General features: G+C 43.6%; 1 protein-coding gene across 1 annotated transcript in view; it reads left to right on the top strand.

Annotated features, from left to right (window-relative positions):
* Positions 1 to 5,459: 5,459 nt before the first annotated feature.
* SEPTIN9 (septin 9) overlaps positions 5,460 to 19,949 on the top strand; it is a 139,164-nt gene continuing 124,674 nt past the window's right edge. Inside the window, exon 1 of the mRNA XM_084492535.1 lies at positions 5,460 to 5,503. The gene's annotated coding sequence lies outside the window, so the exon portion shown is untranslated. The remainder of the gene's footprint in view (positions 5,504 to 19,949) is intronic.

Below are 19,949 nucleotides of genomic sequence, written 5' to 3'. Positions count from 1 at the left end.
GGACAACAGAAATACACTGGGGTTGTCCTGTTGCCTCTGCTGTTGTTCATTCTCTTGCCTCTGCACTGGAGAGGGACAAGGGGAAAAGTAAATGCAACTAGGAGCAAAGCATCTTCAGATGGCAAAGCAGCAGCTCTTGTTTCAGAGTTTACCAAACAGAGATGAAGAAAGCAGGGGCAGCTAAGCGAGGACAATACATGAGAAGCAGAAAAGACATGACAGAGAAGGTACGGCCATGCCAGAAGTGACTCAGCGTGCTGTGTCAATCAGTATGGAGGGCCCAGGGATGAGCTCTTGGGAATGGGAAAGCTCATCAGGAATAATCTTTGGTTATTCACGAAACTGGAGAGAGCAGCCAGCACGTATAAATTACTGCTGATGAAGTTCATAGATTGAGTAAAATTTAAGCAAGAAAGTGTTTTTACCCTTTGACTAAGGCTAATCTGACAAGTTCATGCTTGAAATCAGATGCCAAGGAACAGCACAAAGAGCTTGTTACGCAGAATGACTGACGTGTGATAGAGAAAAGAGTTGACTGTCCATGTGGCAGAGTCCTGGAGTCCTGCTCCCTGCTGGGAGTTGATGAAGTGCCTGCCACTTCCTGGCAGCCTCATGGACAAGCAAAGGCTAGCAGAGTGCTGCTGTGACAGCGCTGAGCAGAATGAGGGGTTGGAATCTGTCCAGAATGGTGGGACATGGAGTTGAGCCACAAAACATTTTCCAGGCCTGTATATGGGGTGGTAGTAGGTTCTCTTGTTGTGGATTGTGCTATATTGTAGAACACTGGACTATTTCCAACAATCTGCAAGCAAATGCTCGTATGCTGCTAAAAGTTTTAGATGCTACATGCCATATTTCTGAAGTCTACACGGGTTGAGTAGTCTGGAGTTAGTTTCTTCTACCCATTTATCACTGGTTGTTGCTCGTGATCATTTTCCACCCAATAACTTTCTGTTGGTATTTGAAGCATATACCCAGCATTACTGCTGACTGATTATATTGCGAGGTCTCTGTTAGTGACAAAATATTTCCATTCATGGCTTACAGTCTTTTGTAAGCACTTGTCTTTCAAGGCATTTAAGTTTATCTTTGAATGTTTGGTAACATTCAGCTAGCAGTCAGCTTACAGTCAAGATGAAAACTTGTAGTTATTTCTGGTAGATCACCGATTTGGTTTTCACACAGTTTAGAACTCTGAAAATGCATTCTTGGTGTCGTTTTGTTTTGTATGCTTGTTTGTTCACCTGACATTATTGGTTAATATGCTTCTACTCTAACTAAAGAATTCTTTGACTGCTTGACATCTAATTTTAACAGTATTTATCTCTGTTGCCATACATGTGTTGTTTTTTTTATTTAACACTGCTTTGAGTGCTCCAGTAATGCCTGAGTAGTGCTATGTGAAGCATGCAAGGAATCTCCCAGATTCCACTCAAAATCTCAACAGGTTTTAATTATCTGGCAGCTTAAGTATTCTACCTTCTCTAGAATATCCTCACGTGGATAAACGGCTTAATATTAGAAGCTCATAATTTTTTATTCAATAAAGTGAAATACAGCAACTCACCTAAATCTTAATCAGATTGAACAAAACACTTTTCCTAACGTGTATTGTTAGGAAATTGCTGGTGTATTTTTGAAATTCTCCCCAGGTATCAAGTCCTGAGAGAAGATATTCACCTGAGTTATTAGAAATCATCTACTATTCTCTAGAATTTCTGACCATAGTGAGAATAACATCTAAGCATTGCGGATGCCAAGTAGAAGATGCTCTCTCTTTTTTTTTTTTTTTCTGTGAATTAGTAACTGTAATTAGTAAACCACTGGGAAAGAAAGCCTTGAAGTTCATTTCTCCCTGCAGTTCATGCCACCCTGAGACATCTGGTCTGTCTCCTCTTAACACAATGGAATAGGTAAGGAAAGATACCTCAATTAGATCATAGAATCGTAGAATATCCTGAGTTGGAAGGGACCCTGAAGGGTGTCTGGCTGAGATTCTGGGGTGCAGGAGCCAGTATTTCATCCACAAATCTGTTAAGACATTTCTAAATTATGCAGCCTTTTTCCATATGAGGCATAAAAGCTTATGCTGGGGCTACTTGTACAGATAACACAATGGGAGTAATAATTTCATCCACAGATGACATAATTTATAACTCTGTTGTGACAGAAACAATAGCTTTGTTGGGGGGAGAGGAGGAGGTTCTCTTTCCATACACATAGCGCCTTGCAGCTCTCAGACAAGTCCTATAAGAAACCACAAAGGGCAGTTTAGTTCTCATGGTTTGCATTTGCATCGCTATCTTCACTCAGAGGCATAGCTGACAGCAAGACTGCGGATAAATGGCATATAAAGTAGACAGCTATGTTCTCAACCAATTTTTAAGGCTGGATGGTGAGCTCACATTACACCCAAATGGTCATGACTTCTAGGAAAGACACTTACTAAGAAACACTGTGTAACATCTCTGTGGATTTCTCTGCTACTCTATTTCTCATATGATATAACACTCGTAGTGCAGATTCTTGTAGAGAGTCCCCTAAAGTGGACACAGCCATTGACCAAACTCTAACAGCTTTTGGACTCAAAACCCTTAAAAAAGGTAAACAACTCAAGGTTTTGAAAAAAGTCATTAGCAAGAAGCTATGCATGTATGTGTATATACACCAGAGGCAAAGAAACTACACCTCCTAACGGCTGTCAGGACTAAAATTAAAAACAGGCCTTCTGCAGAGAGCTGTATGTTCCTCCCTTGCAGAAGCTGTTTTGGAAATTAAGGTGTTGCATGCAGAAACAGACAACTATATTTCTTTCTTAGCCAAAAGAGGATTTAGAGAAGAATTTCCAGGTTTTCAGCTCAGAGAAGCTTGAATGAACAGTCCAAACTGAGGGTTTGCAACTTTTAGACTTGTTCAGAATTAGGCAAACTAGGAGGGAGCCATCCTTGATAGCGTCATTTTTCAAAATGTTCTTATCTCTTTTGTCCTGGCTCTTTTGCTGGTAAATCTCACCATTGTGGTCATGGTGAGTTACCAAATAAGCTACTTCATGTGGCTGTAGGCAGAGATGGGCTGTTCTCTCAATGATACTTATTCAATGGCAATCTCTAACACTTGGACCTGAGGGCACCACTCTGATGGAACAAAAAGAGAGGCAGAAACAGTCATAATAAAATTAATCATGTTCATTAATAACATGCCTTCTTCAGCCAGCTTCTCTTAGGCTGCTGTCATGCCTCGAGAAAAAAAAAAAAAAACTGTGGTCTTTGTGGTAAAAATACAGGAGCCTGGGTGCTACAGGGATGCTTCCTGAGGTGTTGTGTTTCTGAACATACGTTCACATAATAAAAAAGAGCCATGTGAATGCATTAACGGGCCTCGGAGGCTTAGCACGGCCACACTGAGCTCTGATAGGTCCTGCAGGCTGGGACCAGCTGCAGTCCTACTGGCAATGGTGTTTGGCTCGGGTTGATCTGCTCAGAGCATCACACATTTGCTAATTAAAGCCATCTTCTGTCTTTTCCATTTGAAAGAGGAGAAGCTGAGGGACTAGATAGCTGATGCAACTGCGCCAAGGCCATGAAAGAAGTTGGAGGCTGGGTAACAGTTTTCATTCCTGCATGTCATGCAAAGCCACCAACACAAACAGTCCCACCATATTTCTGTTCTGTAGTTATGTGGAATGACATAAAGGAGGGTGATGGGACAACCAAACCTGTTCAGCCATCAGTTGGCATCACTTTAATTGCCTTACATTCAAAGGTCTTTATTTATTTATTTATTTATTTATTTACTTATTATTTCATCTACCTCCTAGCACGAAGACCTGAGAGAAAGAACCTCCCAGTTTTACACCATGCCTGATTTTTCTGTGCAGCAGAACTTCAGGCATATGCCAGTGGCACACTGAGTGTGGCTTGTCTCTGTGGCTGCTGACAGGAACATCTCTGGAACTGAAACATATTATCAGAGGGTAACCTTACTCTGTCAGTCACTGCCGATAAGATCTGAGGTTTTCTCTTTTGCTGTGGTTTTTTATCATGCATAGGACCTCTGACATTAGAGCGGAGATTTTGTATATATGTCTGACCACTTACTACGTACCCTGTTTAGAGGAAAAGCCTTTTGGCTCACAGTCTGCAGCACTTTATTTGGGCATTTCTACATTACACTTGTACGACTTTGCCTCTGCATATGGCTGTATGGCTGCAGCAGCTCCTTCTGGGCTCACACGCTCTGCCCGTGGTCAGACCACTTCTGATGCATCATTATGCTTGGGTTTTACCCACACACTGCAAGCAAGGTACTGCAGGGTATGTCAGCGTGGAGCTCATGTAAGCATATGAACGAGCACCGCTCAAATACTGATGCAGCAGTATTTCCTTTCACAAGGCTTGGTATCTGTGTAGGTCCTGAATAAACCCACCAGCATCTGTCAGGCGCTCAGCACCAAGCGTGCCCCAGCTATGTTGTTATCAGTACCCAGGCTTGCTAGGTTGAAGCCACACATCTCACCTGCAGCCTAGATGCACCCCACATAACATAAAGTCTGAGAGTGAATAAGTGAAGAGAAGGAACCACTGCGGCCTAGAGTATTTAAAGTGATGCTATTTAAGAGACAGAAACTAAACATGAAAGTTGCTTCTGTTTTGTTCTAAGCAGAGCTATTTTAGTAATACAAAACTAGTGTCTGGGTGATAAAAGTTGATTGCTGGATGGGAAAATCATGCTCCTACATGTGTTACTATGCCTGCTAGGTTCATAGTCAGTAATTTTATTTGAAATATTGTGCATGTATAGGAGTATAGGAAAAGGAGGGGTATTCGTGCAGGAGTGGGTACTTCCAGGTATGAGCCAATGGCTCAATAATCTGAAATGGAAAATGTTATCAAATGCTCAGTTCCTTTAAAAGCTGTGCAATTACTTTTTTTTTATGCACTCTCATGCATTGGTGTGCTGTGCTTTCTGCCCAGCAGTCCTGGCCTGCTCTTGATCAGAGAGGGTACCTCTGGCCACCCTGAGCTGTGATGTGGGGGCTGCTGCTCTGAGGTGGCTCAGCTGGCTGATTGTCCCAAGGGCCATGCTAAGATGCATTAAATTCATATGAAAGAGGTTCTTGAAATGCTTTTTAGCCTGAATCATATATGGACCAACTTGCTGATTATGTGTATCTGCTTAGGCAATAGATTCTCAGCTCTGACAGATCCTTTGTTGGCTGAACTCACTTCTTCAATATAAATTTTTAAGTGTGCTCAGCTGTTATCCTTTAAGATCCCCTTTTAACAGACTCAAATTTAGTTGCATTATACAGCTGGGTATAGAGGCCATTCAGGCAGGAAACTAATTCCCCACTTCTGGTTCCTTGCAGCTTAAGTGGACAGGTAATGAAGCACAGCTGAGGCTTCTTAGGCACACAGGGATTCACAATACAAAAGAGAGGCACAGAAGGAGAGGGGGCTGCTTTGTTTGAACCAGAAGTCAGTATTTTTATTTATTTTTTTATGTAAGTAGTTTTTATTGTTGGTTCTAAAGCAGTATCAGAGAAGCTTTAGAAGCCTGTTCTCTGGTCCTGTCCTATGCTTCTTTCTTTCTTTTAGTGAGACCTTCCAGTAATCAAACACCCTGTAGCACCAGGATAGAAGTACTGATAGAGAAAAGCTGGCTTCCTGCCTTCTTAGGGCTGGCTGTGGTGCTTAAGTGGCAGAATCTGATCAGATAGGTGTGTAAAGCTCCACTGCTGTATTTCAGCAGAGACTTGGCCTCAGGGAAACAACCCAGCTTTGTACATCAACCTGCCACGCTGAATGATGTATGGAGCCTGAGCTCATGTGGGCAGGTAGGCAATAGGTTTCTGAAGCTGAATTAGTTATGAGTGATTAGACAAGAGGCCTTAAGTTGTGCCTGGAGAGGTTTAGGTTGGATATGAGAAAAAACTTCTTCACTGAAAGGGTTGTGAAATATTGGAACAGGCTGCCTAGGGAAGTAGTTGAGTCCCCATCGCTGGAGGTCTTCAAAAAATATGTAGAGCTGAGTGGCATGGCTTAATGGTAGACTTGTCAGTGCTAGGTTAAAGGCTGGGCTGTGTGATCTTAGAGGTCTCTTCCAACCTGAATGATTCTATAATACTTTGTCAGTGCAATGTGACTCTATGAAGAGAGGGAGAGCTAATAGCTGCAGTCCCTGAGATGTTTGGGAAAGGCAGCAAGCACAGGTGCTTTTCTGCCCTGATGGAGGCTTATTGCAGTGGCACTGGGTGAAGGAAGGTGTTGTACTCTCTGCATATCTCTAGCAAATCCACCAGCCAGACGGGCTCTGAGCCTACATCGTGCTTATGCTGGGAGCAGCCTCAACCCACCTAGCAAGAGAAGAAGGTGACAGTATTTTCTGCAGCTCTGCTCTTTGTTTTTGCTAAAGCCAAGCACCCTGCATCTTGCATGGTGGTATGCATCCTCTTCCTGACAGAGCGCTCTTTTGTTGTGGCTCTCCTTTGCCTAACAGGTGTCTAAATTAGCCTGAGGTCATTTTACCATTTTCAACTATGCTGCAAGCCTGGGATCAAAAAAGCAGGTAAATGTAGTGCCAGTACAGCAAGACATTTTGTTGTGAAGTTTTCCCTGAAGTTTATCTTGGAAATGTATTTCCTTGGCAGCAAGATCAGTTTGTAAGAGTCAGAAGATATAACTCTGTTCTTTGTTAGCTTCTCTCTCCCCGCTTTTTTGTTTCCTTTGCAGCAAAACAGGACATGTCATCAAGACCACAAGAGCAAGTGTTATCTGTGAGGTGCTTTAGTTTTCTGCATCTAACAGCAGTCAAAGAGCTACCTTTAACACCATCAAAGAGCCTGGCCAGCTGGGTAGAAAGGAAAGGGGTGTGGGTGCTGTGAGGTTCTTCACAGCTGGGGAAAATGAAAATACCAGAAGCTATTAGAAGGAAATCTATACTTAATACCCTGTGGGCTCAAGTGGTTTAACTTTTTTATATCTGTGAAATTTTAAAAGACTTTTAAATGGTGGATTTTATAGTGGTTTGCATCAGTATTTAACAGGAAAACCCTTGTTTACATATTGATATTTGATTGTGTAACACTATAAATGTTTTTGTTGATATCTGTTTCCATTCTTGGCTTGAGACACCACTTTCCACCCCTCTTGGCTTATAAACTAATGAGAGAGGGAACCCTCTGGTGTGTTTAAAAAAAACAAGTGAAAACAAACAACCCTTCCATTAGGAGAATGGAGAAAGATCCTGGGACATTACCAAAGTGTGGGAAGAGGCATTTTTGAGGATGTTAAAGCAGTAGTAATAGGCTAGGACCAGCAAAGAAGATCATAAAATTAAGGTAGGGCATATATGGCTAGGAAGGAATTGAAGAGGTGATTTGATCCATGTGTTTGCTATGAAAAATAATCTGGTACACCTGAACCTAGACCATCCCAAGAGTTAAGTGCTTGCCTAACCTGTTCCTGAAGGCTCCAGCTGATGGCATAATCCATACAGTCTGTTCTAAAGCTGAACTTCTCTTGTAACTGGTCTCACCTGACACTATGCCAAAAATGCATTATGTGACTAGGTGTGACAGGCAAGGCAGCTTCTCTGGGGAATATCAGTGGTATGGTTTGGCCCAGAATGGGGAACGTTGAGGATGCTGCTGCCTGAGAGGAGGCAAACTCATAACAAACCCTTTGTAGAGTTGGTAGCAATGCAAGAGCTGTTATGAGAAGGAAAGTAATGATGTTCAATTTGCATTTAATCAGAAAATATAATTCCTAAAACTGTCTGGAATGGAGCAGATAAATGAGTCGTGGAGGCACTTGATGTGATCAGAGTCAAAGGGACAGACTGATTCTACAGTGGGCACCATAGTGAGAAAGAAGGTGTGCTCCCATGGCTGGACAGTGAAAAACCAAACTGACAGCTGTGCTCTTACATCTCATTGGCAGTGTTTGAATCTCTGAAGCTTTCTGTATGTATGTATAGACACATGTGGGTGCAGATGCACACTCTACCTTCTACCCTGAACCTATTCCTATCAAATATTCATCAGAGGAAGATTTTCATCTGCACATTTTACATTATTCAAGCTTAGGAGTATTTCATCTTGCCTACAGGATTTAGATACCAGGGATAAAACAGAAGCCTCTTTAATTTTCTACATTTAGGATTTCTGCTTCATTAAAAATTCTTTTGAAGATTTGTCTTAATGATAGATCTTTAACTTGGAGTCTTTCTCCCAGGAAAAATATGCTCACAGCAGAAAACAGATGAACCCACTCCAGAGAAATCTCTGCAGTTTGACCATCAGCCATAGGTGGATAACATAGGTAGCTCTCTTTCTTTTCAATATTTGCCTTACTCCAAAGGGCCTGCATTTAACCCCAGTGTGTAATGGATTGCTGCTGCTTCTATGTGTTCCCCCAGGATTAAAATAGGAGCGTTCTCCTTGGAGTAATTCCTTCTGATGCACTGAAACAGAACAGAGCCAATTTGAACTAAGTTTTAAACTGTTAATATTCAGTACTTGTTTTTACATGCCAAAACTTGATTTTTGTTATAGAGCCCGACTTTTCAGAGGCTGCAAAGCACCTAATGATCTGCTTAGATGCTAAGGATGCTTCCCTTCCTCTGAAAGGCAGGTGTGCTATTCACTGCCATAAAACTTGAATTTAGATCTAGGGTCAGACAATAGATGGTCCCAAATTTATTGAGAAACATGATGCTACTTCTGGCCTTTTATAAAGGAGCATGCAAAGATTCTGGAGAGGTTGAACTCAGCTATCGTGTTTGATTACTTGTTAGCAAACAAACCAGGATGTTTGGCATAAGGGACAACAGTTACAGTTGCCATGTACACAAAGGGCTCAGATTTTGTCACTTCTCATGCTCTTCTTTGCCGGAAGAGTATTATTAGGTAAGTGCTATATCACCTTGTGCACAGCTTCCTCCCTACTGAAGTTAGTAGAGTAAGGCTGCATTATATTGGTTACTGGTACTTGTTACCAAAAATCCTAAATGAGACAGGCTTGGTTCTGAACACAGTTTGGGCTGTCTGATTCCCAAGGACATAGGCTTTGGCTGGGACTGGGGATGGTGCTTGGATCTTCTTTTTCATTTGCTTTCTTTAAAATAAATAAATAAATCACTATTTCTGGCTTCTAGGGGAAACAAATCTGAAGCACATCACTCTGATAGGAAACAAGAATAATTACATAGCTGCTTTTTCAAAGATCACTTGCCATGAGGACCATCCCTCCCCCCCCACCCACCCAAAAAAAAAAAAAGATAGGCAGGCTTGCTTTACAGGCTGCTCTGAGGAGCTCTTGGGTTATTCTCTTAGTGCTTAGCAAAATTTCTTTAACTTTATCTGCTTATGTTGGAGTCTGCTGTGACTATATCCCACTGGTTTTGCATTATCAAATCTTACTCTGGTTTAGCAGAAGCATTAGAAAGATATAAGCTAGTCAAGTGTTTTTAACATCCAGTGGTTAAAGCAGACAGTGTTTTTTTTAATCTAAAGAAAATGAAAGCTATTAGAGCAATGTTTATTTTAAGCTACAAGCAAAATGTATGAGCTTAGATGCTCCTAAGTTATCTGTCTGCACATCTTGTGGACAATCTCCAGGAAGTCAAAGAGCTCTGAGCCTCAGTGGCTGTCATTACATCTCCCCTCGTAATGTGTCTACCCTACCTGTGTATTTGCCTGAGGTTTGGGAGCTGGTGTTATGAATATAAGTGGATATGTAGTAAGAATTGTCCAGATTCTTTTCTATTTTCTGTAAATATCTATGCAGTTGATTTTTTGGTATCAGGATCTTGGCACAAAAGAGTTAAAACTCTCATAGTGGCAGGAAAAAAATCCTTGAGCACACTGCAGAGGTCCTCATTTGTGAGCAAAGTTTCAAGTTGTGCTGCTGAGAGCTGATGACAAGCTAGCCTTAAGACACCCAGTGTGGTAATGCCCAAAGGCTGCCAAAGCTGCTTCACATAGGCAGGCTCCTCCATGGAAGAGCTCCAAAAGATCCTTGCCTTTGTCTCTCTTAATCAGAGCTAACTGGAGGTGAACAACACCACACAGCTGCCTTGTATGCCATGGGCCAATTAGTGAATGGAGATAGCAAAACTCCCCAGGTGAAGCTAACCTTTCAATGAGGATGAAATCTAGTGTTAAATAGATTAAACAGGTGGTGTAAAAATAGTTTAGGCAGGACTCATCTTGTTGACCATCAGATGTCTGCAGTGGAGAATCAGAGGTGCATCAGAGGTGGTCAGCCAGGCTGCTTTTGGAGTCTGCAGATTTGCAGGATGCTTGCAGTAGAAGATCTCTAGGAGCTGGATGTCCCCTATAGAAGAAAACACAGCATCCCCTGCCCATGCAGCACAGACTCTCTAAAGCCTGGGTGGTAGAGCTGGAAGCACCCCAGCACCACTGGGATGTGTGGGAGGGAGTGAAAACAATGAAGCAGCTTCTGATGGTTTAATTTCCATTAGGTCTTTCATGAAAGGATGTCAGTATGCTTTACACTGAGATTGGAAGAGACTGTTGTTAATTAAATAATTAGCTGTTTAAAATGTATTTATTAAGGCTTAACAGCCAGGCCACAGATACGCATCAGTTACAGAGCCGCAATATCTGCAATAAATGTTTTTCACCCCATAATCAAATATGGTTTAATTAGGCAATGCTGGGAGAACAGTTGCAATAAATAGTGGGTAAGACTTGCCTTTATAATTGAGATTTAATCAGCCAACTCTTGTATGTTCATTGAATAATTGATTATTCTGCGCATTTATCAAGGATTAAAAACTCAGTGGTAGACATGCAAATCTACTTGTATTAAATACATCTGAAATTCTCAAATACCATTTAATGCATATTAATGTTCTGATTCAATCTAAATGGCAGACACATTGGAGATCTCACATCTGACATAGGCTGCTTTATTGGCATTTATCAATTTTTTCTAAATTAAACTGTTTGCATTTGTTGCTTTGGAATTAGTTGTAGGAGATGGACAGAAACACAGTAAGGGGGAGTGAAAGGGAGATAGCTTGCTCATTCCAGGAACGTGCAAGATGCCATCCTGGATGGGACAGCAGGGAATATTTTTACATTGGCTGCCAGTGAGCAGACTAAACCAAGTGAAGCAGCCAAACAGATTGGAAGTGGGAGCTCTTCCCACAATGTTTTAGTGTTTGTTTCATACAACAAGCGTGTAAAAATGTCCATGGATAGTTCTTGTAGCTCCTAAAAAAAATAAAAAATAATAATAATAAAAAAAGCATGTGGGTGAACAGTGATGGGGTTATCAAGAACCAGCACAAGGTGTGTCTCACTGGCTAGCTGCAGCTTTTGCTGCAAAGCCTGGGAGAAGCAAACAACCCTGGGGCTGCCAGGGTTGTTAGAAGACTTTTTTTTTTTTTTTTCTGAAGGTTAAGGATGGAGTAAGAACGAGAAGGAACATGACATTGTGGTTAATGGTGGTAGCTCATTTCTGAAGTGAGAGGAGTGCCAGATTAACATCCCAATTAAAAGTGAAAGCAAAACTTAAACCAAGAGTAGGGCACAAGCCTGCACCTTGGTGAATCCCTTTTTGCTTTTATATCCCATGCAGCTCATACAGTGTTGCAGTCAGTGCTGGAAGCACAGGAGGTGCTCAGCTTTTGGGAAGCAAACAGATTTGTCACAGGTGTGGGACACCTCAAGCTTATACATTCTTTAAAAGCTTAGCTGTTAGTGGCAGAGCACTGGTAACAACAGATTAGTATTTAATTTCTGTGTGGTCGAAGGCTTGGACATCAATGATACATGCTGGACAGTGAGGGCAGGAGCAAGTGTGTAGCCTGAAGATCTCAGGGCAAGGCCAGTGTGCAAGGCTGATTTGTGTTACCAGTTGTTTGTGGCATCAGTGCTCTTTAGGAGGGAAAAAACCAACTTGTAGATTTGAACATTTTCCAGTGGGGTGAGCCTCTTCATTAGCGAAGTGAAACTGATAAAGGTAGCGTATGTTCCTTCCATCTTCTGCAGTCATCCTGGAGAGCATGTCCTCTACATCTGCCCTCTGTGCCCCATGTCCACAGCCTGAACACCACTTTTCCAAATCCAAGACTAATGAGCCAAATGGCTGCTGTGTGTAGACTGCTTGCTTTATTTTCTGCTTTGTGAACCATTCCTTGCTAGCTACGACTTGAACACAAGAGGGTGATGTTTCTTCAGGAATTTGCTGCAAGGACAATCAGTTTATAGAGAAATGTGCTCAATGGGAGAAAATAACCATGTCTTGTTTTCTTCCATATTGGTAGGGCCAGCCTTGCTCTTGTTTGGCACTTGTTACCTGCAGCAGAGCTGTGGTCCAGTGCTGGGTGGACAATGGGACATGCTGTCCTACTACTGCTCATCCCTGAGCAAACCTGCTGCCTGGGATGCTGCAAAACCACTTAATCTGACCAACGGCATTTTTTTTTTTTCAGGGTTTCCCTTCTGAGGACCCCTTCCCTTGTCTAGTTCCAGAGGTGCAAGCTGTTGCTGAGTCTCTGGGAGCTGTGGCCATTTCTTCTGTGCATGCGTCTCGTTTGTATTGCACAAATACCTGGGTGCCCCATTGCTGACTGCGCTACCTCTAAGTGCTTGGGAAGTACAGAGGAGAAGCTGTTTCAGCCCCAGGCAGGGATTACAGTTCCTGATTGCATATGGAGCAGTGTTGAGAGAAGAGCTGTCTCCAGGATCAGCATATCCTGTTCCTGCAGATCAGCTCTCGCTTTCCCCAGGCCAGTCTCACTGCAGTGTGCTGGTTTGGGGATGTAGGTCTTGGGCTGGGGGGCACTGGTGGCTCTGCTGAATTCTGACCAATTTCCCAAACTGGAGAGAGGATTTGGGCAAGTCCCCGTGTCAGCAAGGATAATGTTAACTCTCTTCCTGCTCTGTACACCATCAGGCAGATGTGGATTTGGGATCGTCTCCCTGACTTGCCATTTGCCTCCTCTGTCTCATAGCTGTGCCCTGGACCAGGCAATGTCTCGGCCTCTCATAGCAGCATGGCGATGAGCTGAATCTCTGAAATGACAGGCCCTCAGTGAGGCTGCTGGATGCCTTGCTGGATATGTAATCTCTGCGCTTGGAACCCGCACGAGACAATGCAAAGCAAATTGCTGCAGACTAAATATATGGTCAGGATGTGTTGGGAGTTGGCAGTGCAGCTGGTTGGGGCAGCCAGGGAAGGAGGAGGGGAATGGTCAGCTTTCTCTTTCTATTGCTCTGTATGATGCTCGGGGTCCTTTAAAAGACTTTAACATGGTTTTGGAAAGGAAGAGCTGGAGGAGACTCAGCCACAAAAAGCTGGATGGTGGCTGAAGGGCGCAGCGTGCCTGGGAACTATGAGAAGGGATCAGCGGCCAGCTCTGATCAGAGGATGAATTTGGGAGCAGATTGTTTCACAGCAGCTCAGAACAGGGCTCTGGCACCTCCTATGAATTGGGGGGAGATGGAGTTCTGCTGTGGCCCACTCCATGATCGCAGCTCACACGTGATCCTTTGTATGAGCTGTGCTGCACACGGGCAGCTGGCTGAGGCAGGGAATGTCCTTCTTAGAAGAACACAACCAAAATAAAGATCAGTTGTCTTGCCTGGTTTACTGTAACTAATTGCTAATGTTGCCACAGTGGAACAGATACTTAAAAACTCAATCAGAGCTTTGTATTTTAAATTGACTTATTTTTATATTTCACCTGGCTCGCTCAGAAATTAGAATGGACTTTGCTTTTTTTCTGTTCAGAATCATTTTCTGGCTCTTTGCCCAGACCAGAAGAGCCCCAAGCTCTCCCATACTGAATGCTGGCAGGAGTTGAGGCCAAACTGTACTGTACAACTGTTTAAAGTGTTCTGCCTTGAATAAGGACACAGCTGTAATGATGACTGACCTCTTCTTTTACTGTTCCTCAAACTGGAAAATCCAACGTGATAGCACTCGAAAATCTTGGGTTTTGTCTTTGGGTAGCACTTCTTATGGTACATAATGATAAAAAGGGAAATTACAATTTTTTAATCAGTATTTTGAAGGCAAATACCCACCTGAACACTCTAGTTTTGCAACGTTTGAGAAGATGTGTGACACATTGGATGAGGTCTAAAGGTTGAAGTGGCTTCTCCAGCTGAGCATCTTGCCGGCGGGCAGCGGTAGCAGAGGAGATCTCCTATGAGTCGTGCTGGTTGTACTCATCCTTTTCCTGTTAAGTGAAGAAAGTGCTTTGGCTCAGAGCTTATTCACAAAACAAACCTGTGTTTGATCACCTTTGTCCTTACCCTGCAGGTAGAGAGGGTATGTCAATAGATCATATTGTAGAGCTTCAGATGTAATGTGCAGCTTCTGGAGCACTTCTCAGCTGCCTAGTAAGTTCTCAGTAAAGATCGCTTTGCTTGCTAGGCATTTATCCATCCTGGAAAAAGGCTTGTGAGACACTCCCCATTCGAATCCCCACCATCCGTAGGCACAGCAACTCCACTGCTGAACCCTCTATAGAAGAAGAGAGCAGGCAGGTAAATTGTGCTCCACCTGGTGCAACAAGAGCATGGAAACAGCTGTATATGATCAGCAGGCAAACCTCAGTGACAGTCCTGAAACACCATGGGTCAGCTGAACTAAATCACCTCTTCTAATGTCCCTAGAGCTATGCAGGCTTCCATCACCTGAGACCTGAGTTCTGTGTTCATCTGAAACATTCCCAAGGTGGCCCTGCTCTGGCTCTGCTGCCTGCTGACCTGGACTTTTTTCAAAGCAGATCTTGCTATCTCGAAATCAGTAGGCACTCCACGCCTCCTGCTGTTGAGTTTGAGGGCACCACCTTCTATGCTGACAGCTCTTCCCTGCCCCTTTGTGGGGCTGCAGGCAGGACCTGGGGCACAAAAGACCTTGCATGCTGGCTAGCTGCCCATGAGATGGGGTCTGTGCTGGGAGCCACGTGGCTCAGCAAACTGGTAAAGTGTGCTGTAGGTGAGGTGGTAATAGCAGCAATTGCGATGTTCTTTATGTTACAGCTTTCATTAAGCTATCAGCCTGTTTATCTATAGCTCAATGTATTTGCCTGTTGGAGCATATTGAGTAACCAGTTATAAATGGCAGGCTTTGCTGATGTTGGCGTTTCTGGTGTTGAAATCTAATGCTAGTGCTATTCTGCTCGTGTTGATGCATGTTCACATGTGTGGTTTGGTTTCCCGCACACACACAAGTTTAACTTCTGAAGGAGGGACACCTCCTGTGTAAATATGCACTGTGCTTAAAACGAATGTGTTTTTACAGGGCTGTTTCCCTTTCATAAGTGAACAGGACCGTGCTTGCAGCCGTAAAATAATTTTACACCTTTCTTTCTTGTTTGCAGTCTCCCTGTGTAGGATAGAAATAATAAACAGATAAGTTATCTCCCTAAATGGTTAAGGGACAATAAGAAAGCTTCAAAACCATAAAAAAAAATATATATATATATATATATATACACACATATATAATGCCTAGATCCTATTTTTTAGCAAAGCTGCTAAATAATTAGCCCTCCTTGTTGTTCATGGTACAGTACCTAGACATGCCATAAAGCAATTCCAGCTTCATCCAGTGGTTTGGGGTATATAATAGTTTACTATTCTTTTGCTGTTTTATCTGACAGTGATGGATCAACCCAGGAAAATGAGGGAGCAGGGGGAAAGGGGATTAAGATCTTAGCCTCACCAGCTTCTCCTGTGTTTTGTCCCTATGGGCAAGTGCTGATGAGAGTTCCCCGTTTTGTTTCTTCCCTGATTAAACTAAGAAACCAAACCAAAGGATGCAGGAGAAAAGGGTTAAAGGATTAGGAGATGGTCTTTGAACTGCCATGTGGCAAGGTAATGAGGCATGAATTATTAAAATTATTTCAATTATAACTGGCAGCCACACGCACCGCTTTTGCATTGCCTTTCTTCCTTTTTGTAAGAAGACAGATTTGCTACTGCTCATGGTTTCTTTGAAAAGAGACGCTCGTCCAGAAATGTTAGCTGTACACACAATGTAATTTGGGCTAAACTGCATTTGTGGTTAGATAAATTGAAGTGTCAATGAAATGGGCATGGTTCAGCAGCAAGACAATTACTGCTTGAAAACCTATGGGGATGGATTGCTGTCATGTTGATGGAAGGCCGTAGGTATTAGTGGCCTCCATTACCTGTATCAGAACAGTGAGCTGTGAGGCACTGGTCATACATCGCTAATGATAATTAAACAGTTTTTGGCTTTGGGAAGTGATGGAAAAAGCAGTATTTTCATACTGTGTATTCTTCTGTGCAAAGCATGCTCAACAAATGAGCTTTGGGTGCATTGAATGCGGATTTGTAGACAGTGCTTGGACTACTCCTGCTGGGAAGACAGGCATCACACTGCTAGCTGCCTTTTCCATATTTCTTGTGATATGCCTGTAGAAATGTAAATATTACCAGGCACAGCTCCATCTAGTGACTGCTAAGAACTTTGTGCTAAAGCCTGTGTTTTGGGTCAATGGACAATGATCTGAGGTCTTGGCTTCTTTGGCCACAAAACCCAATCATCACAAGTAAGGCTTGCAAGGTTTGCTATGGAATAAAAATGTAGAGATGATCTGGTGAAATCAGAACTTGATGAATGTTTCAGAATGATTTATTTAACAGGATTTAATTTATTTTTGGTACTTGTGAATTGCGGGTGGGGTGAGTGAGCAGGGAAGAAGTAAATCTATCAGGGGCTCAGAGCACAGTGAAATCAGAGGTATTGTGAAGCTGTATCTCTAGCAGTTTAGCCAAACTGTTCCTTTCCACTCCTCTTCTCCATACCAAGGCCGTGCTTGTCCATACTCCATCCTGAAAGACGACAGTTAAAGCCTATTGCCATGTGAATGCATCTCTGCAGTTTTTACTTTCTGTACTTTTTATCTTAATAGGGAGAGAAAGCAAAAAAGTAGCATTACTGGTTGACTTTGGCACACACAGATGAACTCATCAGGAAAGGAGCAGTGGGCAGCACTGGATGCAATTAATAGACTGAAGTTCTGAGCCCATGAACTTTGCGGGGGAGCATCTGATCTATGGTGCAGCTGAGAGTGGACAAGACAGTAACACAAAAACCTGAGCAAAAATTAGTCCTTTGGGCAGGGAAACAATTGCATGAAGGCAGCCGCCGTGCCAGACTGCCAAGCCTGGAAGGGGAACAGGGCCGTGGGCCAGGCTGGGAGCTCACTGGGCGAGCAATGAATGGGAAACCTCTGCGGGGTCTGGCTGGGGCCATTGTTTGCAGTCACGGCAGGCAGCCTTCAGCCCCGCTCCTCTCGGAAATATGAGTTATTAAAATGTAACAACAGCAGGAAGGCGCTTGCACTAGAACTTACACAATATCCCTCTTATAGTTCCTGGTTTCCCCCTCTCCTTGGAGTGGAGCCACTTTCCTTAGGCCACGGGTGAGAGGAGGGTTTGTTCGTGCCGTGACCCTGCCAGCAGGTGACCATTTCTGCAGCTACTCTGCTGAGTTGCCTTCTGCAGCCTGGATGGAAATGGAGGCCAGGCTCCCCCCGGGGTTTCTGGATGACAACTTTTCCCAATCTGTTCAGTGCAACCTCATCTCAGGACCCGAGGAGAGGCGCGGGGGGATGAGGAAGGAGCAGGCATTCCTTGCTGCTACATTCACGTAGTTCCTGGCACCGGCCAGCTCAGCAAGCTCCTCCTGAAACCGCTCCAGACTCTGAAATCATTTCTATTAGGAAACCATTCATGCTCTAGCTAGAGCCCTAGGTGACTCTTTAAAGCCCCAAAATTGCTAAAATGCTGTCAGTGGTCAGGAGTCTGACGCTGCCTGGCTTACTTTGGCAGAGCTGTGGCTGGGCTGTAGTGAGACCCGAGTCCTCTGCTCTTAGCCAGTGCTGTCCCTGCACAATTTTGTGCTTCCTGCTGGTTAGTACAGAGCTGGAATCCAGCTCTGTTTCCTTAGTTACCCTTAATGCTATCCCTGTCCCCCTCTCTGTGACAAAGGCTGGTTTTTTTGCAGCATGACCGTGCTTGCTCACTTCATTACCAGTGCTGCCATCACAGCTCTGGAGGACAGGGGCTGTCTGCAGAGCACAAGTGTCAGTGCTGAAATAATAGAAATTGGCACTTTTTCAAGTTGAGGAAATCTTCAAGGTGAAAGTAGATATTTAGACTCCAAGGGACTGCCACTTGTGGGTATGTGGAGGACCTGGTGCCTGACAAGCCTCCTGCTGCCTGCGGCTCTGGTACGTGCTACCTCCGCCCTCCCTCTCAGCTCTGTTTTCAAGTCCCCCATGAGACGGATGTGTTAGCCCAGTCATGCTGTTACCTGCTGAACTGCAGCGGGCTTGTTTCAGTGCGTAAATTACCTCTCTGCTTGTCTTGCTCAAGTGATGATTCATTTTGATTGATCAGCTCTGAGCTGGGTGTGAAGGCAGCTCGGGCTGCTTCATTGCTGGCACTGCTGTGCTCTGGGTGAAGCTGGGTTTTACGCTTTAAAGCTACTGCGTGTTGCAGCTCCTCTGCCTGGTGGCTTCCTCCTGTTGCTGTGAATGGGGAAATTCACCTGGGCCTTTCTGGAGCTTTCTGTCAGTATTTGTACCCAGCTAGTTTGGAAGTTTGGATGAGGTGTGAGCTTAGGGTTTGCTCATTGTATGAGGTGGCTGGAAATGAGTGCACTGGTTCTGAGAGGTTGGTCAGTCTGCTGCTGTAAGTCTTGTGTGGGAACTTTAGTCTGCTAGAAGATGGCAAAAAAATCCTTTTAAATTCAGGAGTAAAAGGTGTAGATGGAAGATAAAGAGCAATGGAAAGCAAAGCTATGCAAGTGTAAGAACAGAATAACAAATAATCGTTAGCAAGCATGGAGGAGACGAGATGTAAGTGATGGATAATGCTGGGTGACAGTATATCACAGAGAAACCTACACCAGTTTCCAGAAACACTGAGTAATATGTGTAATAATGCTCCAGGACTACAATTCCAGCCCTAGGTTAAAAAGGCAGCTTTCTGTAGCTCTTTTGTGTGTCCATTTCCCCACCTGTGAAGCTGTATAATAGTAATTTCCTCCCAGAAGAGCTGCAAACTCTGGCTAGAAGTTACAGTATGTTATAGCATTAAGGAAACGGTGGCTATTATTAATCATTCCTTATATTTTTTCAACATTCTGCATAAATAAATTTTGTTTGTTTTGGTTTTTAAAACTTGGAATCCATGGCTGGACCAAATTAGAGCTGGAAGCTGAGAGGTGCAAGGAAAGACATCCAAAATGCTGCTCAGTTTGCTCTGTATGGGACAGAACTGCTGAGGCTGCATCACTTGCAGCTCTCGAGCCTGGTGCCAGCATACAGAATTCCCTCCTTACAGCTTTTCCATTTTGCGTGCCAAGTATCCAGCTCCTCAGTCTGTTATAAATCTTCCCTAATTCTGTAATTGCTTTGGTAGTGATTATAGGCAGACTCTTGTTGATCCTTCTGTGGTTTTCCTTTATCCACATTTTCTGTGGGCTTTTTTTTTTTTATTGTTGTTGATCCTTTTTTCCAGTTCCTTTTCTCCCTTTTTCCAGTTCTAGCAGGCCCCATGGCTCCAGTCCAGTGTCTTCCCTTCAAGCAACAGGCAGAGCCCCTCTACATCTGGGTCTGCCTTTCCAGTACAAGCCTTCGGGGGAAGGGGCACCTTGTGCCTCTTCTGCACTCACAAATACGGGAAGCAAACATGTAAATTCATGCTTTAAGAACATGCTCTGAATCAAACTGGGAGCTGCATGCAGCGATGGATTTAGAAGTTGTGGCAGGAAGACAATTAAGCATAGCTTTAAGCATGATTGTTCCATTCTCTAAATACCCGTGGATATCTCTAAACATAAGCAGTTACAACAACAGTGAAGTGGTTGGGCCTGGCTTAAGCTTGGCACACGCTTGGGTTGCACCAGGTTGGCTGCTGCTCCGAG

The sequence above is a fragment of the Aythya ferina genome (assembly GCF_964211825.1).
Source record: "Aythya ferina genome assembly, chromosome: 18".
Lineage (NCBI taxonomy): Eukaryota > Metazoa > Chordata > Aves > Anseriformes > Anatidae > Aythya > Aythya ferina.
Note: the sequence above shows the minus strand (reverse complement) of the source record. Positions and strands in the feature narration are given on the sequence as shown.